The sequence below is a fragment of the Manis pentadactyla genome, chromosome 7 (genome assembly GCF_030020395.1).
Source record: "Manis pentadactyla isolate mManPen7 chromosome 7, mManPen7.hap1, whole genome shotgun sequence".
In the NCBI taxonomy this organism is placed as follows: domain Eukaryota; kingdom Metazoa; phylum Chordata; class Mammalia; order Pholidota; family Manidae; genus Manis; species Manis pentadactyla.
This window is the reverse complement of record NC_080025.1, coordinates 41,351-66,276: the sequence shown is the minus strand read 5'-3', so window position 1 is coordinate 66,276 and position 24,926 is coordinate 41,351. Positions and strand designations below refer to the sequence as shown.

At 42.4% G+C, this 24,926-nt stretch overlaps 1 long non-coding RNA gene across 1 annotated transcript; it reads left to right on the top strand.

Annotated features, from left to right (window-relative positions):
- The first annotated feature begins 14 nt into the window (after window positions 1–14).
- On the top strand, window positions 15–19,234 carry LOC130684398 (uncharacterized). Its single transcript, XR_008998644.1, has 3 exons — window positions 15–200; window positions 1,013–1,090; window positions 17,488–19,234. It is a non-coding gene; the product is annotated as an uncharacterized LOC130684398 (long non-coding RNA).
- The last annotated feature ends 5,692 nt before the right edge of the window (window positions 19,235–24,926 follow it).

Sequence of the window (24,926 nt, the reverse complement as noted above, 5' to 3'; positions counted from 1 at the left end):
TCGCGCTGATCGGAGCCGGGATCGGAGCCCTGGGAAACCGCCAGCTGCGTTCGCAGTGACGGCTCGGTTTCCTGAGGAGCTGCGGGACGGAAAGGTTAGGGAAGGCTCCCCGTGGTAGCGCTCCTTTTCAGGGGCCGAGGGAGAAAGGCGTGCGGCGGGGAATGGCGTCTTCGCGGAGTTTGAGGGCGAGGCGGGCGCGGGTGAGTTTGGGTTGCGGGTGCAGCGGGCGGTGCGCGGGGCGAGTTCAGGGCGTGGCCGAGTCTGGGTTGGGGGCTAGGCGCGCGGCGCCCAGCGCGTCCCCCGGAGCCTGTGTCTCCGCTCCGTGTGCCCCGTGCCCTGTGCGGCTGGTGAATTGGCCGCACCTGCGGGACGCCCTCTGGTCTCCAGGCCTCCTTCGTAACAAGGCTCTGAAAGGGAATGGGGTGGAGGGAAGTTCGTTGCTCATTGGCCCGGGAACCAGGGCCCTTGCTGTGCGCCGAGCAGGCGGGGAGGTTTCCTGGGAAGGGTCCCTGGGATGGGGGCCGCCGGGGAGGCCCCCTGGGCACAGCGCATCGCTGAGCCAGCCTGGCTTCTCGAGGGCGGCCCCCACCCGCGGTCTGCGCCCCGGGGCTGTGTGAGCCGGCTCCTCGGGCAGAGCGGGTTTGGGGGGCGGAGGGCGTCCGGTGACCTCTTTCCACACCCGCGTCTGCTTAGGCGCCACGCGAGGTCTCAGTTGCTGCAGCAGGTTAGTGGGAGGTCTGGGGGCGATGCCCCGGCTCTGCTTTCGCAGGATGGCTGTGGGGATGGGGTCCCGTGTAGTTCCATCCAAGCTGTAGGGTGTTTACTTCTGTGAGTGTGCAGTGAGCTAGTCAACCAGGGCCAGGTGAGAATCCTTGCCCCGAGGAAGTCTCATTTTATCCACAGTTGGTTTGGTATCTTACAAGTTTATTGAATTCATTTTTAGTTCTAACAGGTCTTTGGTGGAGTGGGGTGGGAAACTGGAATTCTAAAATCCCACTTGTTTGTACCCCAGGTTGTACCAATGCCCAAGGACAAGTGGCTACATGTGATCCTCCGACATGCCTTCTAATGAGCCCTGGACCCCTGCAAAGTGAGTAGTGCCCCCTTTGTGTGAACTGGATGGGGAGGACTTGACCTCTCTTGACAGGGTGTTATGTCTGCTCTGCTTTTCTTATGGTTGTTTTGCAAAGTAATTTGCTTTCTAGCACTTTCAAACATACAGAAATGTTGTAGTGTCAGTACAAATTCTCTTTATACTGAATTTCCTAGTATCTCACTGTACCGCAGTTGCCACTTCACACAAAATTCTGAAGTGTCTACCCCAAACAGGGACATGCTTCCAGGGAACCACTACCTGACTACAAATGAGGGAAGCATTAGGGTCTCCACATGATAATCCAATGCACAGACCCGCCGCAGCTGTCACCACCCACCCCAGATGTGTGCACACGTCTTTCCATCCTGATGCAGTTTCCTTTTTCTGGAACTGTTCCCGATACTTTACCGCAGTTGGGCTCTCCAGGACCTCACATAAGTGGGATCACATAATATTTGTCCTTCTTTGAGGGGCAAATTTCAATGAGCATAATGGTTTTAGGGTCCATCTGTGCAGCAGGTTCTAGGACTCCTTGTTTACTTTGCTGTGTAGAGACCACATTTTTTTCATGTGTCTCTGGACACCCAGGTCATCTCCACCTTTTGGCTGTTGTGAATCATGCAGCTGTGAACATGGGTGTGCAAATATCTAAGTCCCTGCTTTCATGTCATTTGGGCAAATGCCCAGAAATGCAATTGCTAATCATATGTTAATTCTGTGCTCGAGTTTCTGGGGATGCCCCCCACACACTGTTTTTTTAAATTAATTAATTTTTATTAAGGCATGATTGATATACACTCTCATGAAGGCATGAAAAACCAATGTGGTTACTACATTTACCCATATTATCAAGTCCCCACCCACACCCCAATGCAGTCACTGTCCATCAGTGTAGTAAGATGCCACAGATTCACTATGTGCCTTCTCTGTGCTACACTGTTCTCCCCGTGACCCCCACACCATGTGTACTAAACATAATACCTGTCAATCCCCTTCTCTCCTCCTCCCCACCCGCCCTCCCACACCCCTCCCCTTTGGTAACCACTAGTTCATTCTTGGAGTCTCTGAGTCTGCTGCTATTTTGTTCCTTCAGTTTTGCTTCATTGTTATACTCTACAAATGAGGGAAATCATTTGGCATTTGTATTTCTCTGCCTGGCTTATTTCACTCAGCATAATGTCCTCCAGCTCCATCCATGTTGTTGGAAATGGTACCCACACACACTGGTTTCAAAACAGCCTTGGACCATTTTTCTTTATTTCTATATTTGGCAGAATAATGCAGTTTATGGGTCAACCCTGTTTTGTTCATCCGTTCACCCCTTGAAGGGCATTTGAGTTGTTTCTACCTTTTTGCTGTGGTGAGCAGTGCTGCCAAGAACTCATGGGACAGTTTCTGTTTCATTTCTTTGGGGTATTTATCTAGGAGTGGGTGTTTACCCACAATTAGGTAATTGTATTATATATTATGAGGAAATGCCAAGCTGTTGTACACAAGCTGCATGTTTTATATTTCCACAAGTAAGGGTTAGGGGCTCCAATTCTTCTACATTCTTGGCAACATGTGATTTTGAATATTCCTGAGTATGGCCACTGCTGTGTGCTTGCAGGGGGTGGTCAGTGTGGTTTAATTTGCATTTCCATAGCAAGTAATGCTGTGTTCATGTGCTTGTTGAACGTTTGTATGTCTTGCTTGGAATTTTTCATCTGCTTTAAACATTTGGGTGTTGTCTTATTGCCTTGTACAAGTTTGTGGTGTTTTCTGGGTTACAGGCTCTTGTCAGATGTACAATGTGGAGATATTTTCTTCCATTCTGTGGCTTTTTCACTTTCTGGTTGGTGACTTTTGATGCAGAAAAGTTTTTAATTTGGGGGAACTCTAATTTATGCTTTCTTCCGTTGCTTGTCCTTTGGTGTCAGATCTGAGAAACCATGGCTAAATCCAAGGTCATGAACGTTTATCCTCATGTTTTCTTCTAGAGTCTATACTTTCACCTATTATGTAAGCCCTTTGTTTTGAGTTAATTTTTGTATGTGACATGAGTTAAGGGTTCAGTTTCATCCCTCCGTACATGGACAGTCATTTGCCCAGCACCGTTTGCTGAAAAGACGATTCTTTCCCTAATTTAATGTTGTCCACGCTTGTTAGAAAGCCATTGACTGTAGATGGTTGGGGTCACTTCTGGGCTTTCCACTCAGTTTTGTTGATCTATACATACAGTTGACCTTTGAACAATACGGGGGTTTGTGTAGCTGACATCCCACAGAGTCAGAATCCACATAAAATATCTCACTCCCCCAAACTTATGTATTATCCTAAATCTGATTGCCTATTTTGACTGAAAGAGTTACCAATAATATAAACAGTCAATTAACACATATTTTGTACATGATACATGTTTTGTGCTGTATTCTAACAGTAAGGTAAGCTAGCAAAAAGCAAATGTTTCAAATTGTCTTAAGCCTTTAAACATTTTTTCTATATATTTGTGGAAAAATATCCCCTCAAGTGGACCTGGGCAGTTCACACCCCTGCTGTCCATGGGCCAGATGTGTATGTTTATGCCAGTGTCACAGTGTTTTATTTACTGTTACTTTGTACTAAGATTAGATCTTGGGGGCCATGAGCCTTCAGCTTCGATTTTCTTTGTCAAGATTGTTTTCAAGGGCTCTTTGGGTTCCCTTGAAATTCTACGTGTCAGGATCAGCTGGTACATTGAAGCCTGTGAATTTTCAAAGAAATCACGTTGACTCTGTAGGTTGCATTTGTGTCATTGCCACCTTAACAGTATTTAAGTCTTTCCATCAACATGAGTAGACTTTACATGTATTAAATCTTTCTTAGTTTTAAAATTATCAATGTTTTATAATTTTCAATATACAACATTTGCACCTTAAGTCTATTCTTAGTATTTTATTAATGTTCACATTATTTAATGTGGAATTTTAAAAAAGACAGGCTTCTCCTCTGAGCACAAGGCTCTTTCCATCACCCTGGGGGAGGGGCCTTCACTCCCCACCCAGAGCTGCAAACAGACAGTTAGAGACACAGCCTGTCAGACCCTCAAATAGCCGTGGAAGCTGATACTTGTCACTATAGCTAAATTGGCCTTTTAGTTGGAATCTCAGTGTGTACATCTTGTGGTCACACATTATATGTTATATTTTTTGTATAACTCAATTTAGTTTCTGTTTTAAATCCTCCTCCTCTGGGATAGTGGAAACACAACTTGCCAACCCTCTCCCTGGGATGTGCTACCGTGAACATGGAAGTACAGTAGAAAAAATGTATGTTGGTCTGTGCCTCAATCCTGACACTGGGCTCCTAAAGCTCTGGGGATTTCCTGAGTAAATGTGGCATCTTTTGTTCTAAGTAGGTGGTTCTGGGTGGGTTCTTCTGGGTGTCTGACAGGCAGAAAGCCCAAGCCATGATTAGAAGCTTGAGATTTTCAGTCTCACCCCTACATTCTCCAGAGAAAGGGGAGGGGATAAAAATGGAGTTAATAATACGTCATACCAGTGTCTCAAAATATGGATTTTGGAGAGCTTCCAGGTTGGCGAACCCATCCATGTCATGTACCGGGAGGGCGATGCATTCCAATCCCACAGGGAAGAATGAAGCCTTCTGCTGGCCCAAGGCCGATGCCTTCATAATCCCAACGAAGCTGTTAGAAACTATTTCTCATGTGGGGTAGACCTGTAACCTCCAGTGATCAAGGCACCAGCTTCACTGGGCAAATCACTGTACAGTTCACTGTACAAGTTGTAGTGAAATGTAATGCACGTACCCCAATTTGCCAAAGCATTCATCTGCTGAAACACATCCTGATTTCTTTTAGTTTTTAGCCTTTATGAACAGAGCTATTGTGTAAAATTGCATGGTGGCACTTTTGGGGCATAGTTTTTCGAAGCAGTTGTCTAAATACTGGTGATGTAATTCTTGGATGTTAAGGTGAGACTTTTTTTTAAATTGTAAAATATTTTTTTATTTTATTATATTTATTTTTTATGTATTTTTTTTGAGAGGGCATCTCTCGTATTTATTGATCAAATGGTTGTTAACAACAATAAAATTCTGTATAGGGGACTCAATGCACAATCATTAATCAACCCCAAGCCTAATTCTCAATAGTCTCCAATCTTCTGAAGCATAACGAACAAGTTCTTACACGGTGAACAAGTTCTTACATAGTGAATAAGTTCTTACATGGTGAACAGTGCAAGGGCAGTCATATCACAGAAACTTTTGGTTTTGATCACACATCATGAACTATAAACAGTCAGGTCAAATATGATTATTCGTTTGATTTTTATACTTGATTTAAATGTGAATCCCACATTTCTCCCTTATTATTATTATTATTATTATTAATAAAATGCTGAAGTTGTAGGTAGATGCAAGATAAAGGTAGAAAACATAATTTAGTGCTGTAAGAGGGCAAATGTAGATGATCAGTTGTGTGCCTATAGACTAAGTATTAATCCAAGCTAGACAAGGGCAACAAAACATCCACGGATGCAGAAGATTTCTCTCAAAATGGGGGTGGGGGAGTGAGGTTCTAAGCCTCACCTCTGTTGATCCCCAATTTCTCACCTGATGGCCCCCCTGCGACTGTGCCTGTCTAGGTTGTTCCTCCCTTGAGGAGTCTTACCCATCTCTGACTAACCAGTCATCTTCCGGGGCCATACAGGGAAATGTAAAGTTGGTAACTGAGAGAGAAGCAATATTGTTTGAAAAGGTTAGCTTTTTACTTCTTTGTAGATTTATGCCTTGTGGCTTCTATGCCCAGCATTTGTCTTGAGGTATCTTTTCCACTTGGAAGAATTATGATACTCGGTAATTTCGATATGAGGCACGAATTCTACTTAAGGGTTGTAATTAGGAAGGAAGAAGAAAAGCTATAGAAGTAGCAGATGGAAGGAAACATGGGAAGATTGATTATTTCTTTGTCATATCTTCTTTTAGAGTAACATAAGCATGTATAGGTTTTAAACTACTAATTAAATTGTGTACACACATTAACATAATAGGAATACAGCTACATAACAAAAGCAGACCTACAATTACCAGCCATATCCAGTGAAACCAAAAAAACCAGTTAGGCACCCTAGGCATTTGTGAAAACTTATCAATGATATGATGGATATCGTCTAACTGAATTTGAATAGTTTGAGAAAAATCAGACAAATTAAAACAACACATTCCTGGGGACTGTTCACATCTCATATGTACTTTTAACAGTAGATGGTCTGTAGTTGCACGATTTTGGAGTGCTTCAACTTGCACTTCTCCTAATTCTTGGTTGAGTTCCAACCGTATAGATCCAGTCAAATTTGTTGTTTTACTGTATGCACAGGCCAGCTTAGATATCTCCTTCTTCATTCACATGGCAAGTCCAGGAACCGGTTGGATGAATGCAGCTACAACTGCAACAAGGCCAGGATCTTTGCTGAAGTTTTTTGATGATCATCTTCTGGAATGACTCTTCCGGAGAATGTCGATGTTGGAAGTTCTTCTTCATATCGTATCTTAATTCATTTTCTGGTTTGCCAAGTTAGGCTTTGATCCTCTGTATAAACACAAACAAACCCCCTGCCCACACTTTGATATGCCCTTTATACCATTGTGAAGAACCTATTGGAGATCACCACACAGGAACTGCCTTTTTTTTTTTAAGAAAAAGGAATATTATCATAAAAATGTACTTCCATAGCTGATCATCTGACACCCTTTAAATGATCAAAATTAAGGATATTTAAAGCATGCATTAATTGGTGATTTGCAGTTAGTTTTATCCTATCAGGGAGTAATCCCCCTTTTCTTTCTTTTTTTTATCATTAATCTACAATTACATGAAGAACATTATGTTTACTAGGCTCTCCCCTATACCAGGTCCCCCCACAAACCCCCTTACAGTCACTGTCCATCAGCATAGCAAAATGTTGTATAATCACTACTTGTCTTCTCTGTGTTGTACAGCCCTCCCGTTTCTCCCACCCCCCCATTATGCATGCTAATCATAATATCCCCTTTCTTCTCCCCCCCTTATTCCTCCCTACCCACCCATCCTCCCCAGTCACTTTCGTTTGGTACCTGTTAGTCCATTCTTGGGTTCTGTGATTCTGCTTCTGTTTTGTTCCTTCAGTTTTTCCTTTGTTCTTATACTCCACAGATGAGTGAAATCATTTGGTATTTCTCTTTCTCCACTTGGCTTATTTCACTGAGCATAATACCCTCTAGCTCCATCCATGTTGTTGCAAATGGTAGGATTTGTTTTCTTCTTATGGCTGAATAATATTCCATTGTGTATATGTACCACATCTTCTTTATCCATTCATCTACTGATGGACACTTAGGTTGCTTCCAATTATTGGGTATTGTAAATAGTGCTGCGATAAACATAGGGGTGCATCTGTCTTTTTCAAACTTGAGTGCTACATTCTTAGGGTAAATTCCTAGGAGTGTAATTCCTGGGTCGAATGGTAAGTCTATTTTGAGTGTTTTGAGGAACCTCCATACTGCTTTCCACAATGGTTGAACTAATTTACATTCCCACCAGCAGTGTAGGAGGGTTCCCCTTTCTCCACAACCTCACCAACATTTGTTGTTTGTCTTTTGGATGGTAGCCATCCTTACTGGTGTGAGGTGATACCTCATTGTGGTTTTAATTTACATTTCTCTGATAATTAGCGATGTGGAGCATGTTTTCATGTGTCTGTTGGCCATCTGTATTTCTTTTTTGGAGAACTGTCTGTTCAGTTCCTCTGCCCATTTTTTAATTGGATTATTTGTTTTTTGTTTGTTTAGGTGGGTGAGCTCTTTATATATTTTTGATGTGAAGCCTTTATCGGATCTGTCATTTACAAATATATTCTCCCATACTGTAGGGTACCTTTTTGTTCTGTTGATGGTGTCTTTTGCTGTACAGAAGCTTTTCAGCTTTATATAGTCCCACTTGTTCATTTTTGCTGTTGTTTTCCTTGCCCAGGGAGATATGTTCAAGAAGAGGTCACTCATGTTTGTGTCTAAGAGGTTTTTGCCTATGTTTTTCTCTAAGAGTTTTATGGTTTCATGACTTACATTCAGGTCTTTGATCCATTTTGAATTTACTTTTGTGTAGGTGGTTAGACAATGGTCCAGTTTCATTCTCCTACATGTAGCTGTCCAGTTTTGCCAGCACCATCTGTTGAAGAGACTGTCGTTTCACCATTGTATATCCATGGCTCCTTTATAAAATATTAATTGACCATATATGTTTGGGTTAATGTCTGAAGTCTCTAATCTGTTACACTGATCTGTGGCTCTGTTCTTGTGCCAGTACCAAATTGTCTTGATTACTATGGCTTTGTAGTAGAGCTTGAATTTGGGGAGTGAGATCCCCCCTACTTTATTCTTCTTTCTCAGGATTGCTTTGGCTATTCGGGGTCTTTGGTGTTTCCATATGAATTTTTGAACTATTTGTTCCAGTTCATTGAAGAATGTTGCTGGTAATTTGAAAGGGATTGCATCAAATCTGTATATTGCTTTGGGCAGGATGGCCATTTTGACGATATTAATTCTTCCTAGCCACGAGCATGGGATGAGTTTCCATTTGTTAGTGTCCTCTTTAATTTCTCTTAAGAGTGACTTTTAGTTTTCAGGGTATAGGTCTTTCACTTCTTTGGTTAGGTTTATTCCTAGGTATATTATTCTTTTTGATGCAACTGTGAATGGAGTTGTTTTCCTGATTTCTCTTTCTATTGGTTCATTGTTAGTGTATAGGAAAGTCACAGATTTCTGTGTGTTAGTTTTGTATCCTGCAACTTTTCTGTATTCTGATATCAGTTCTAGTAGTTTTGGAGTGGGGTCTTTAGGGTTTTTTATGTACAATATCATGTCATCTGCAAATAGTGACAGTTTAACTTCTTCTTTACCAATCTGGATTCCTTGTATTTCTTAGTTTTGTCTGATTGCCGTGGCTAGGACCTCCAGTACTATGTTAAATAACAGTGGGGAGAGGGGCATCCCTGTCTTGTTCCCAATCTCAGAGGAAAAGCTTTCAGCTTCTCGCTCTTCAGTATAATGTTGGCTGTGGGTTTATCATATATGGCCTTTATTATGTTGAGGTACTTGCCCTCTATACCCATATTGCTGAGAGTTTTTATCATGAATGGATGTTGAGTTTTGTCAAATGCTTTTTCAGCATCTATGGGGATGATCATGTGGTTTTTGTCTTTCTTTTTGTTGATGTGGTAGATGATGTTGATTGATTTTTGAATGTTGTACCATCCTTGCATCCCTGGGATGAATCCCACTTGGTCATGGTGTATGATCCTTTTGATATATTGTTGAATTCGGTTTGCTAATATTTTATTGAGTATTTTTGCATCTACATTCATCAGGGATATTGGTCTGTAATTTTCTTTTTTTGTGGTGTCTTTGCCTGGTTTTGGTATTAGGGTGATGTTGGCTTCATAGAATGAGTTTGGGAGTATTCCTTCCTTTTCTATTTTTTGGAAAACTTTAAGGAGAATGGGTATTATGTCTTCTCTGTGTGTCTGATAAAATTCCGAGGTAAATCTGTCCAGCCCAGGGGTTTTGTTCTTGGGTAGTTTTTTGATTACCTTTTCAATTTCTTTGCTCGTAATTGGTTTGTTTAACTTTTGTGTTTCTTCCTTGGTCAGTCTTGGAAGGTTGTATTTTTCTAGGAAGTTGTCCATTTCTTCTAGGTTTTCCAGCTTGTTGGCATATAGGTTTTCATAGTAGTCTTTCATAATTCTTTGTATTTCTGTGGAGTCTGTCGTGATTTTTCTGTTCTCATTTCTGATTCTGTTGATTTGTGTTGATTCTCTTTTTCTCTTAATAAGTTTGGCTAGAGGCTTATCTATTTTGTTTATTTTCTCAAAGAACCAGCTCTTGGTTTCATTGATTTTTGCTATTGTTTTATTCTTCTCAATTTTGTTTATTTCTTCTCTGATCTTTATAATGTCCCTCCTTCTGCTGACTTTAGGCCTCATTTGTTCTTCTTTTTCCAGTTTTGATAATTGTGATGTTAGACTATTCATTTGGGATTGTTCTTCCTTCTTCAAGTGTGCCTGGATCGCTATATACTTTCCTCTTAAGACTGCTTTCACTGCGTCCCACAGAAGTTAGGGCTTTGTGTTGTTGTTGTCATTTGTTTCCATATATTCCTTGATCTCTATTTTAATTTGTTCATTGATCCATTGATTATTTAGGAGCATGTTGTTAAGCCTCCATGTGTTTGTGAGCCCTTTTGTTTTCTTTGTAGAATTTATTTCTAGTTTTATACCTTTGTGGTCTGAAAAGTAGGTTGGTAGAATTTCAATATTTTGGAATTTACTGAGGCTCTTTTTGTGGGATAGTATGTGGTCTATTCTGGAGAATGTTCCATGTGCACTTGAGAAGAATATATATCCTGTTGCTTTTGGATGTAGAGTTCTATAGATGTCTATTAGGTCCATCTGTTGTATTGTGTTGTTCAGTGCCTCCGTGTCCTTACTTATTTTCTGCCCTGTGGATCTATCCTTTGGGGTGAGTGGCATGTTGAAGTCTCCTAAAATGAATGCATTGCAGTCTGTTTCCCCCTTTAGTTCTGTTAGTATGTGTTTCACATATGCTGGTGCTCCTGTGTTGGGTGCATATATATTTATAATGGTTATATCCTCTTGTTGGACTGAGCCCTTTATCATTATGTAGTGTCCTTCTTTATCTCTTGTTACTTTCTTTGTTTTGAAGTCTATTTTGTCTGATATTAGTACTGCAACCCCTGCTTTCTTCTCTCTGTTGTTTGCCTGAAATATGTTTTTCCATCCCTTGACTTTTAGTCTGTACATGTCTTTGAGTTTGAGGTGAGTTTCTTGTAAGCAGAGTATAGATGGGTCTTCCTTTTTATCCATTCTATTACTCTGTGTCTTTTGATTGTTGCATTCAGTCCATTTACATTTAGGGTAACTATTGAAAGATATATACTTATTGCCATTGCAGGCTTTAGATTCGTGGTTACCAAAGGTTTAAGGTTAGCCTCTTTAGTACCTTACTACCTAACTTAGCTCGCTTATTGAGCTGTTATATACACTGTCTGGAGATTCTTTTCTTCTCTCCCTTCTTATTCCTCCTCCTCCATTCTTCATATGTTGGGTGTTTTGTTCTGTGCTCTATTTAGGAGTGCTCCCATCTAGAGCAGTCCCTGTAAGATGCCCTGTAGAGGTGGTTTGTGGGAGGCAAATTCCCTCAACTTTAGCTTTTCTGGGAATTGCTTAATCCCTCCATCATATTTAAATGATAATCGTGCTGGATACAGTAGTCTTGGTTCAAGGCCCTTCTGTTTCATTGCATTAAATATATCATGCCATTCTCTTCTGGCCTGTAAGGTTTCTGTCGAGAAGTCTGATGGTAGCCTGATGAGTTTTCCTTTATAGGTGACCTTTTTCTCTCTAGCTGCCTTTAAAATCTTTCCTTGTCCTTGATCTTTGCCATTTTAATTATTATGTGTCTTGGTGTTGTCCTCCTTGGGTCCTTTCTGTTGGGAGTTCTGTCTATTTCCATGATCTGTTCGATTATTTCGGGAGGAATGGCATTTTAATCCACACACCAGTAAGGGTCCTCTACCAATGGAAATAGATCATTTGTTCTGTGTTTTATAACCTTCTTCTGAAGGGAGAGAAAGAAGCTAAATAAATTTCACTCTTAGAAGTTAATTAGAAATGTCAGATCAGGACAATGGTAAAGCACAGTTTACTGTTTGGTGCCAGCTCTCATAAATACAATTGAGAGGCATAGTCTGGATGATTGTAAACAGAATTCAATTTATTCTGTTTTCTGTTTGGAGCCTGGTATTTCTTGTAACTAATTACATTTTCATGATCTGTTTGTTAATTGTTCAGAGGCAGCTCGTCCAAAATAAATGGAGAAAATGATAGTAATTTGTATTTTTTAAATTATAATGAAAGTTACAGTAACAAGTTTGAGTCCTTACAACGTAGGGCAGTTATGTAACACTCTATTCGCTTAATGTGTTCATGGAAAGTAAAGAATGTTGACACATTGGATTTGTTCAATTGTCTAGAACCCTGAAGTTAGCTGGAGTTGTCAACACTTCATTGTGGAAAAAAAAGGAAATCATTAGAAAACATTGACAACTGACTTATTAAAACCCAAACAAAACTTCTTTTTTTGAAGAAGTACACATTCAGTTTTAATCTCTTAGAATTAAAGAGGCACTTGGGCCTGTAAATCAAAAAAATGTTCAGTTTTAATAGTATAAGGATGGATGAGTCATGTTTAAAAGATTTCAGCATCAGAATGGAAACAAAAGGTCCTCTGGCATTGAGTTAACTAGAGAAGTCAGTCTTGATAGCCTTAAAATCCAATTATGCAAATAAGTTGGGGTTTGTTTTTATTTAAAGGAAAGCCAATTGTGTTGTTACTGACAATATGAGCCACCACACATTGAATATTATCACATGCTTTGGTCATTCTGTAAACTATTCAGTCCTCACAATGACACTGTGGGCTAGTTCCCTAGGGCTGCCATAACCACGTACCACAGACTGGGCAGCTCGAGCAGCAGGCTTGTTCTTTCACAGTTCTGGGGTCAAATGCCCAGGTCAAGGTGTTGACAGTGATGGTTGGCTCATCCTGAGGGTTGTGAGGGAGGCGCCACCCCAGGCCCCTTTCCTTGGCTTGTAGATGCCGTCTTCCCCCTGTGTGTTCGTACCAGCTTCCTCTGTCCATGCCTGTGTCCACATTTCCCTCTTATAAGACACCAGTCCCATTACCTAAGGCACATCCTAATGAGCTTACATAAAGTTAATCATCTATTTAGAGATCCTATCTCCAAATATGGTCACATTCTGGAGATCCAAACTCTATGTATTTGAGGGTTAGGACTTCAACATGGGAATTTTGAGAGAGGACCATGGAAGTCAACCAATGGAAGATCTATATTTCCCATTTTACAGCTGAGACAATAGGCCTCAAAAGATTGCGACTCATCCTCCACCTTCAGATAGTGGTGGCAGAGTCTAGACTAATCAGATATGTTGCCCATAATCACAGTCAGATGGGTCTTTTCCTGTCATTGTCCCACCCAATTTTGGGCTTCCACACTCCCAGGGAGTTTATTACCTTACACACACTACTCCTCCCGTTAGAGTAGGTAGACAGCACACGTAAGCAGGCAGGGGGAGGGGATGTCTGTCCAGTGCTTACATTCTGCACATTTCCTTGTGAGCTGTTCTTGTGGGATGAGGACAGTGAGGGTATAGATAACAGACCAGTTGAAAATGGCTGGTTTCAACATGGAGAAGTTGACCTAAACCTCACCCCAAAATCATGCCCTCATTAACGGTAAAAATTGCACCTACCTGTACCATGACAGTCCCAGTATGAACCAAATATAACCAAAACTCCCCTGGATATGAGGGTAGAGCAAGTCCAAACCCCAAAAAGACCTCACCTATTCCCTCTGAAACCTGAGCCCACTTAGTGAATGTTCATCTCCCTTTACATAACAAAGGTCCTTATTGTTTCCTCAGTGCTACTTCCTCTGATATGCCCTCACCACCTCACAGGTCTGTATGTTCTCCTTTCTCTAAACTCCTAGTGCTCAGCTGCCTTTTGTGTCTGTGCTTGAGTTCTTCCTCACAGGAGGCCAAGGACCCATCTCTGGTAACACTCTGGTCTCTAGTTTTCTCCCCATCTGCAGCCTCCACCTCCCCTTTTTCCATCACACTGATCCCCACCTTCCAAAACTCACATGAAACACCACTGGCTTCCTCTGAATCATTTACACTGTATCTCATAAAGGCTCTTGGAGCTTCCTGGGTATTGACCCACCACCCAATAAGTTAGACCAAGCAATGAGCTCGGGGGGAGCCTTGAAGAGGCCTCCAGGGTGATGTGTGCTCATGCCTGCCTGCGTCTGCCTCACAGCTCACCTCCTTGGTGAGCGTTTCCCAGCCCCTCTGAGCCCCCAGCAGCTCACAGCCCCACAGGCCCAGGTGGACTTTTATCAGACACCAGAAATGCCTTATCATGGGCATTTATTGTCATATCTGCATCTCCACCAGACGGTAAGGTAGAAACTGTGTTTTATCATCTCTGAATCCCCAGGGCTTAGCATTTTGTATCGTAGTTACTGGTGAGTATTTATTAATTGCCTGAATGAATGAATGATTTCCTGCCCTGTACATAAAAATACTTTCTCCACCCAGCTGAATGGTGCATACAATTATAATAGATATTATAATATGATATCTTTTTCTTTTGGTTCAAGAATTGGTGCTTATTAATGGATGAAGGCTCTTCAGATGTTTAAGCCTTAGGGGAGATGTATGGATGTCAGGAGAGATGATTGCTTAGGGGCCTAATAATGGGTAAAGGAAGGGGAAGGTGCAGAAAGGTAATCAAAAGATGAAAGGCACTTTCCTCCACTTTCTTCTGAGCAGCAGCTCATTGCCATAGCAACAGCAGCCATTTGTGGTACTTCTTCCAGCTTCCTTCCTGCTGGTGAGGAGGAACTGAGAGCCACAACCTCTTCACACAGCAGGGCATTGTCCTGGCATCTCAGAGTGGAGCTGGGGTCAGACTCGGGGAGACGCAGCTTGAGCTGGACCAGCACGGGCGGCCAAGGGAAAAAGCTGAGCTGCCAGGAGGTGAAGTGAAGGCTGCTGGGAGGTGGAGGCTGCCAGAAGGTGGAGGCTGACTCTCAGCCCGAGTTTCACAGGAGTTGGGGAGTCAGCTGCCATGTTGGCAAATAATCACAGTTGTTCAACAGCCCTCAGAGGAGATTCCCCAGAGATCTTCTGACTTAATTGATTCTATATGACCTCCTGACTGCAAAATTGGGAGCTTCCAACAACAATGGCAGTTTTCAAAGGGGAGCTACTGACTCCAGTGGACACCCCACACAGAATTGTTTGCCAGAGCCTCCAATGACTTATTCTTGTCAACAGGGCCAGAGAATACTGTTCTAAACAGGAAATGAGAAGAACGCCAGATCTTTGAATAGGAAATTGTGCATGAGGAGGAGTCTTTGTCTCTATAATTGTGCACGAGGTGGAATTTGTAGTTCTCCTAATCACATCTACAGCTTTATTGCAAGATATGCCAATTTCTCTAGCAGAAATATGACTTAAAAATGCCAAAAACAGGTTATCATCTTTTTATTGTGTTCTTTCTGCTTATTCTAAACCATCTCGAACCAACAGTCCTTTATTTGCAAGGATTGAGGAAAGGCAGGAATTGGGGTAATCCTGAATTACGTTTGATAGATTTATTAATAAATTTTACTTATTTATTGAAGTGTAACAAACAACTGGAATTGAAGACATAAGGAAATTGTGAATTCACAAAAATATTGGAACTTATAAAAGTTTTCTGTTAAAGAGAGTTATCTGTTCTATTAACACCAAAGGAAAACTTCTCCAAACAATTCCTGGAGCTGATCATGTCTCCCTGAGGAGCAGCACAGCAGGAATCTGTAATTCCATGGCAGCTCCCACCAAGTGCAGTCTCTCATTTTCAGTAGCAAGCCAAGGAATCTACTGAGCAGCCTGCTGTTGGCATTTATCCTTTGTCATTCTCACATCTGCTTCTCCAAGTATGATGCATTTAATAAACATGTTTATAAGCCAGTGATTTGTTTCTGGCACTATTTTTCCTTCTTTTTACACCAAAATTCATTCTTGGGGAGGAGATATGTTAATTGTCTCATTGTTAAGTGACCTTTCTTACTATGTTGTTATGAGATTTTAAAGAGCATGCGAATAAGCATGGTCTAAGAAATCAAGCTGTAGGTTGGCATTTTAAACCACAACAGTCAGAAGTGAAGCATCCAGCCGAGGGGGTGGGAGGGAGACCCCCCTCAGAGCATTCCCTAAGGACATCCCAGAGTTAAATAGCATCAGGAAATTGCTCTGAGTGTCTCATGACAATGTGGTGTTTCATTTTAAGGCTATGTATTAAGGTGGAAAACCAAATAGAGCTAGTGCGATTTGGTTTATAAAATAGTCTATGAGCGAGGGGGGAGAAAAAGGAGGGAGGCTGAGAGGGAGACAGGTAGAGAGGACACAGTCTCTCAAGACCAGGCTGGAGCACCCCTCTGGCTCACCCACCACACTCTCTCACCTGCCCTTTTCATGGGGTGTCTTGAGTAATAGATGAGGTGGTCTGTGTGTAGAATTCATACAACAGCTCATGAAATGTCCTGAAGCAGATAGATGATGTAATAAGAGGTCTGCCACCGAGCCTTGTCTTGGTGCTGTCCTTCATAAGATGCAGACTCGTACCCTCCTTAGAGAGGAAGCCAGTACTGACATGGGGAGCAGGGAGTGTCACTTGAGATATTTGAGGTATTTACGTTCTGTGCCATGTTCCACACAGCTTGCTGCAAGAAAGCATACACAAAAATGCCAACATACTGTAGTAAGAACAAAGAATCAGGGCTAGGACAAAAAACCTGATAGGAGATGAACACCCAGGGTTAGGGACTTATGTAAGGGACAAGCCAGAAGGATGAGGCTATGGCTACACTCGAGTCTTGTTTGGTTTTGTATTTCCTGGCAGGACAGTAAAGCAGGATGTGTTGCCCACATGTGACACAAGCTGACCGGTGGAGCTGGCCTGCCAGCACACGCCCACCTCTCACCTCTGTGCTGCCTGTGGAGAAGCCCTGCAGCTGGGGGCCCCGGCCTCAGGCCTCATGGCCTGTGAGAGCCTCTTGATGGTGGCATTTCAGCAGTGGCCTATTGGAGGCAATGGCTAGGGACAGAGCTTCAGGCCAGGGGCAAAGAAGGTCTTCAGGCATGCAAGAGTCTTCTGGTGCTCCAGGAGCAGCCTGACTCCCTCTGATCCTGGCCTGCACCTTGTGTTTAAGTGAGTACATGAGGAGAGAGAAAACATAGGGCTGCTTGAGAACACAGCCCAGCAGCCTTGTGTTACAACAGGCCCTTTAAGAAGCTTCCAGAAAGAAATGGCCTCTGCCTTTGGCTCCTGGTGGGACCCCACCCCCCAGTGACTCAGGGGCCAGGAGGGTCCACACCCCTCAGTGACTCAGGGGCCAGGAAGCTTATACCCTGAAGCCCAGAGCCAAGGATAAATCCCATTGCTCCGCTGCCGACACTCCATTCTGTCTGAGTTTTCATTTAATGTCCAGCCCAAGACTGACATAATACCTTTCTATTTTTCATCCAGAGAGCAAATATAAGGCTTTGAACAAGAGTAAAAAAAAGAGCCAAATGTGGCTATTATTCTTCGTTAAAACTTAGAGTGCCAAGGTCTAAACCCCAAGGAAGATGCTGAGGCTGCAGCGGAAGACTCACTGCCCAGGAAAGGCAGGGAGAAGCGGAGAGCGACCACCCCTAACCGTCTCTCTCTCTGACATTTTCCAGGTCTGGCTGTGGGGATCCTGGGCTGCGGCAGGAGTTCGCACCATGTCCCGGAGGCCACATCTGTCACCCTGCAGCCCCCGCTGCTGCGTCTCCAGGCCCGCTGTCTCGGCCACGTTCATGCCAGGAGGGATGATGTGGGTCCTGTCTGCGCAGGGGACCTGGGGAAACATCGCAGACTCACCACTAACAGAAACAAAAATTCCCTATCTCATTTACTCTTCACTCAGACCCCTTGTAAGGACCTCTCCACCCCCATTTTGTACATGAGGACATTGAGATTTAGAGAGATTACGTAGCTTTAAAGTGATTACAACCATTAAAAGATGTCTCAGGACGCAATCACGGTGCCTCCTGTCCTGGTGACGGTGGAAATGGCAAAAGCGCCCCCTTTAAAAAGACATGAGTTTCCTACATTTTCTAGTTGCTCCTGAGTAGCAAGGAGGTAGAAACCTCGAGGAGGTGCAAGGTAGTGGATGGAGGCAGAGTGGCCCCGGGTGAGCCAGGTGGATGGGAGTTGCCATCAGTCCTCACAGCATCCCTGGGAGGCATCGGCATCTTCCCCATTCGCTCACAAGGGGCTGAGGCTTCTGCTCTGCATGGGCCTTAGGCAGCATCGGCAGGAAATGGAGTTGCTGGAAGGGGAGACCTGACCACTATCATCAGCTGCCCCTGAACTCTCCCTCTCCTGGGATATGCCCCAAGCTGCACTGTGTACCTATTATTTACTTAATGCTCATGGCAGCCTGCCTACGTGGTGTGTCACTGTGCATTTACAGTCACCTAGTGTCAGAGCTTTGAGACTGCCACATGAAATGCAGTCTCTTTACTTTTCCATCCTTGCATCGTTTCCAAGGTTTGGTCATTTTGAGAACAGTCAGGCAGGGGACACATTGTCCATTTTCACAGTATTTCAGTTCTGGGTCTGAAAGACCTAGATTAGAGGAGGAAAAAAAGTCATATAAAATGCAGAGAAGATTAAAGTTCTCTGTTTTTGTAAAAAAGAAAAAATGGAGAGAAGCTTATTTCTCATTTGATTCAACTAGCCTAGGTAACAAGCAACACCTCAGGTCACTTCTTAACATCACTCCACATGACTGCAGACAGCCTCCCCGACGTTACCATTTGAGGCTGACACTGAGGTTATTCTAAATAATACTTTAGTTTCTTCACCCCAGCATGGTAGAATTATGTGTCTGTACCTTTTATGACTTCATGTTCTTGAAATTAGGTGTGAATCAGGTATAAGCTTGCCTGGAGCTGCTGCATTTACTTGATATTATAAAGTGAAAGTCACGTGTGTAATACACATGTCTGAGTTGTGCTGTTCTGTAAAAGTTTGCAAATACGTCCTTTTGAACCAAAGGGAAAGAAAATGTAGGATCTTCCTTTTGTGGGGCAAGGTAATGCTCAGAAGAATGTTGGGGGCCGGGTTCTGAACTCTGCCTCTGCTCCTCACAGTGGCATTCTGAGGCCCTGCTCTTGGGGAGGGTGAAGTGGTGAGCGTGGGCCTGAGAGACTCCCCGCTGATTGGCAGGGTTCTGGGTTCTGTGGGAGGTGGGGGTGTTACTGCCTAACAATTCATTAATCTGTCCATCTGTTTTAGGCAGTTTTCTGGGTTTGTGTTATATTTAACAGTTTTAAAAAGTTGGTTTGCTTTAAAGAGGTGCCTCCTGTCCAGGTGAGGGTGAGTTCATATTGAAATTTTCTATTCAAATTTAACAGTACTGAAGTTTTACTTTAACTTAAAAAGAGGCCTACTGTGGACAAGGCCGGGTGCCAAGCTCCACAGGTTTATGATCCTTTGTGTATGTTTTGTTCAGAGTTGACTCTTCAGCACCTAGAAGAGTTCCTGGCCTGTAGTAGGGGCCTGATAAATATTTGTTGAAAAAGATTACAATGGATGAAAAAGTCATTCATTCACTCATTCCTTCATCAAGATGGGATATTTGATAAAATACAGATGCCAGCAAGGCTTTAGGTTCATTCGGTAGGTCTGGTTTGGGGCCTAGGAATCAGAATTACTTTTAACTTTTTATCATAAATATTTTCAAACACACAGGAAAATAGAGTATAGTGATTGCCTATATATTCGTTACCTAGATGAATAGTTATCAACAGTTTTGCCATGTTTACATCATCAATTTTTTAGCCAAAATATTTTAAATTAAATGGACACCATGAAAATCAGAACTTTTTTCTTCTTAAAATCAATACCGGGGGAGGGGCGGAAGATGGCGGCGTGAGTAGAGCAGCGGAAATCTCCTCCCAAAACCACATATATCTATGAAAATATAAAAAAGACAACCCTTCCTAGAATAAAGACCAGAGGACACAGGACAATATCCAGACCACATCCGCGCCTCACGAAGGGGGTAAGATACAAGTCCCGGCCCCGCGGGAGCCGAGCGCCCCTCCCCCCAGCTCCCAGCGGGAGAAGAGCAGGCAGAGCGGGAGGGAGACGGAGCCCAGGACTGCCGAACACCCAGCCCCAGCCATCCGGGCCAGAGTGCAGGGCGCTTGATACTAGGAAAACAGGGCAGCAAGAACAGTGAGCAGGCACTGGAGGCTGGGCGACAGAGGACATAAGAAAAGCGCGCGACCATTTTTTTTTTTTTGCTTTTTTGCTGTTTTGTTTTGGCGAGCGCTTTTTGGAAGTCTTAAAGGGATAGGGACCCCAATACTAGGGAAACAGGGCAGAAAGACCGGTGAGCAGAGGCCTGAGGCTGGCACCGGAGAATAAAGAAAAACGAACGACCACCCCTTTTTTTTTTTTTTTTATTAAAAACTTTTTTTTTCTTTTAATTAAAAAATTTTTTTTTCTTATTTTTTTTTTTGGTGGTTATTGTTTTGTTTTGGCGGGTGCTTTTTGGAAGTCTTAAAGGGGCAGGGCGGGTCACTTAATCCAGAGGTAGGGAATCCGGGATCTCTGGGCACCCTAACCCCTGGGCTGCAGGGAGCAGGGAGGCCCCTTACGGAGATAAATAGCCTCCCAGCAGCTCCTGCTCCAACGCCACTCCACCATTTTGGAGTAGCTGCCCGAGCCAGGCCACGCCCACAGCAACAGCGGAGATTAACTCCATAGCAGCCGGGCAGGAAGCAGAAACCCTGTCTGCACACAGCTGCGCAGCACAAGCCACTAGAGGTCGCTGTTCTCCCAGGAGAGGAGGGCCACAAACCAACAAGAAAGGAAGTCCTTCCAGCCGTCACTCGTCCCAGTTCTGCAGACTATTCCTATCATCATGAAAAGGCAAAGCTACAGGCAAAGATCACAGAGACAACACCAGAGAAGGAGACAGACCTAACCAGTCTTCCTGAAAAAGAATTCAAAATAAGAATCATAAACATGCTGACAGAGATGCAGAGAAATACGCAAGAGAAATGGGATGAAGTCCGGAAGGAGATCACAGATGCCAGAAAGGAGATCGCAGAAATGAAACAAACTCTGGAAGGGTTTATAAGCAGAATGGATAGAATGCAAGAGGCCATTGATGGAATTGAAATCAGAGAACAGGAACGCATAGAAGCTGACATAGAGACAAAAGGATCTCCAGGAATGAAACAATATTAAGAGAACTGTGTGACCAATCCAAAAGGAACAATATCCGTATTATAGGGGTCCCAGAAGAAGAAGAGAGAGGAAAAGAGATGGAAAGTATCTTAGAAGAAATAATTGCTGAAAAATTCCCCACACTGGGGGAGGAAGTAATCGAACAGACCACGGAAATACACAGAACCCCCAACAGAAAGGATCCAAGAAGGACAACACCAAGACACATAATAATTAAAATGGCAGAGATCAAGGACAAGGAAAGAGTGTTAAAGGCAGCTAGAGAGAAAAAGGTCACCTGTAAAGGGAAACCCATCAGGCTAACGTCAGATTTCTCAACAGAAACCCTACAGGCCAGAAGAGAATGGCATGATATATTTAATACAATGAAACAGAAGGGCCTTGAACTAAGGATACTGTATCCAGCATGACTATCATTCAAATATGACGGTGGGATTAAACAATTCCCAGACAAACAAAAGCTGAGGGAATTTGCTTTCCACAAACCACCACTACAGAACATCTTACAGGGACTGCTCTAGATGGGAGCACTCCTAGAAAGAGCACAGCACAAAACACCCAACATATGAAGAATCGAGGAGGAGGAACAAGAAGGGAGAGAAGAAAAGAATCTCCAGACAGTGTATATAACAGCTCAATAAGCGAGCTAAGTTAGGCAGTAAGATACTAAAGAGGCTAACCTTGAACCTTTGGTAACCACGAATTTAAAGCCTGCAATGGCAATAAGTACATATCTTTCAATAGTCACCCTAAATGTTAATGGATTGAATGCACCAATCAAAAGACACAGAGTAACAGAATGGATAAAAAAGCAAGACCCATCTATATGCTGCTTACAAGAAACTCACCTCAAACCCAAAGACATGTACAGACTAAAAGTCAAGGGATGGAAAAACATATTTCAAGCAAACAACAGTGAGAAGAAAGCAGGGGTTGCAGTACTAATATCAGACAAAATAGACTTCAAAACAAAGAAAGTAACAAGAGATAAAGAAGGACACTACATAATGATAAAGGGCTCAGTCAAACAAGAGGATATAACCATTCTAAATATATATGCACCCAACACAGGAGCACCAGCATATGTGAAACAAATACTAACAGAACTAAAGGGGGATATAGACTGCAATGCATTCATTCTAGGAGACTTCAACACACCACTCACCCCAAAGGATAGATCCACTGGGCAGAAAATAAGTAAGGACACGGAAGCACTGAACAACACAGTAGAGCAGATGGACCTAATAGACATCTATAGAACTCTACATCCAAAAGCAGCGGGATATACATTCTTCTCAAGTGCACATGGAACATTCTCCAGAATAGACCACATACTAGGCCACAAAAAGAGCCTCAGAAAATTCCAAAAGATTGAAAGCCTACCAACCAACTTTTCAGACCACAAAGGCATAGAACTAGAAATAAACTGTACAAAGAAAGCAAAGAGGCTCACAAACACATGGAGGCTTAACAACACGCTCCTAAATAATCAATGGATCAATGACCAAATCAAAATGGAGATCCAGCAATATATGGAAACAAATGACAACAACAACACTAAGCCCCAACTTCTGTGGGACGCAGCAAAAGCAGTGTTAAGAGGAAAGTATATAGCAATCCAAGCATATTTAAAAAAGGAAGAGCAATCCCAAATGAATGGTCTAATGTCACAATTATCGAAATTGGAAAAAGAAGAACAGATGAGGCCTAAGGTCAGCAGAAGGAGGGACATAATAAAGATCAGAGAAGAAATAAATAAAATTGAGAAGAATAAAACAATAGCAAAAATCAATGAAACCAAGAGCTGGTTCTTCAAGAAAATAAACAAAATAGATAAGCCTCTAGCCAGACTTATTAAGAAGAAAAGAGAGTCAACACAAATCAACAGTATCAGAAACGAGAAAGGAAAAATCACGACAGACCCCACAGAAATGCAAAAAATTATTGGAGAATACTATGAAAACCTATATGCTAACAAGCTGGGAAACCTAGGAGAAATGGACAACTTCCTAGAAAAATATAACCTTCCAAGATTGACCCAGGAAGAAACAGAAAATCTAAACAGACCAATTACCAGCAACGAAATTGAAGCGGTAATCCAAAAACTACCAAAGAACAAAACCCCCGGGCCAGATGGATTTACCTCGGAATTTTATCAGACATACAGGGAAGACATAATACCCATTTTCCTTATAGTTTTCCAAAAAATAGAGGAGGAGTGGATACTCCCAAACTCATTCTATGAAGCTAACATCACCCTAATACCAAAACCAGTCAAAGACCCCACCAAAAAAGAAAACTACAGACCAATATCCCTGATGAACGTAGATGCAAAAATACTCAACAAAATATTAGCAAACCGAATTCAAAAATACATCAAAACGATCGTACACCATGACCAAGTGGGATTCATCCCAGGGATGCAAGGATGGTACAACATTCGAAAGTCCATCAACATCATCCACCACATCAACAAAAAGAAAGACAAAAACCACATGATCATCTCCATAGATGCTGAAAAAGCATTTGACAAAGTTCAACTTCCATTCATGTTAAAAACTCTCAGCAAAATGGGAATAGAGGGCAAGTACTTCAACATAATAAAGGCCATATATGATAAACCCACAGCCAACATTATATTGAACAGCGAGAAGCTGAAAGCATTTCCTCTGAGATCTGGAACTAGACAGGGATGCCCACTCTCTCCACTGTTATTTAACATAGTACTGGAGGTCCTAGCCACGGCAATCAGACAAAATAAAGAAATACAAGGAATCCAGATTGGTAAAGAAGAAGTTAAACTGTCACTATTTGCAGATGACATGATACTGTACATAAAAAACCCTAAAGACTCCACCCCAAAACTACTAGAACTGATATCGGAATACAGCAAAGTTGCAGGATACAAAATCAACACACAGAAATCTGTGGCTTTCCTGTATACTAACAATGAACCAACAGAAAGAGAAATCAGGAAAACAACTCCATTCACAATTGCATCAAAAAAAATAAAATACCTAGGAATAAACCTAACCAAAGAAGTGAAAGACTTATACTCTGAAATCTACAAGTCACTCTTAAGAGAAATTAAAGGGGACACTAACAGATGGAAACTCATCCCATGCTCGTGGCTAGGAAGAATTAATATTGTCAAAATGGCCATCCTGCCCAAAGCAATATACAGATTTGATGCAATCCCTATGAAACTACCAGCAACATTCTTCAATGAACTGGAACAAATAATTCAAAAATTCATATGGAAACACCAAAGACCCCGAATAGCCAAAGCAATCCTGAGAAAGAAGAATAAAGTAGGGGGGATCTCACTCCCCAACTTCAAGCTCTACTATAAAGCCATAGTAATCAAGACAATTTGGTACTGGCACAAGAGCAGAGCCACAGACCAGAGAATCCAGACATTAACCCAGACATATATGGTCAATTAATATTTGATAAAGGAGCCATGGACATACAATGGCGAAATGACAGTCTCTTCAACAGGTGGTGCTGGCAAAACTGGACAGCTACATGTAGGAGAATGAAACTGGACCATTGTCTAACCCCATATACAAAAGTACACTCAAAATGGATCAAAGACCTGAATGTAAGCCATGAAACCATTAAACTCTTGGAAGAAAACATAGGCAAAAACCTCTTAGACATAAATATGAGTGACCTCTTCTTGAACATATCTCCCCGGGCAAGGAAAACAACAGCAAAAATGAGTAAGTGGGACTATATTAAGCTGAAAAGCTTCTGTACAGCAAAAGACACCATCAATAGAACAAGAAGGATCCCTACAGTATGGGAGAATATATTTGAAAATGACACATCCGATAAAGGCTTGACGTCCAGAATATATAAGGAGCTC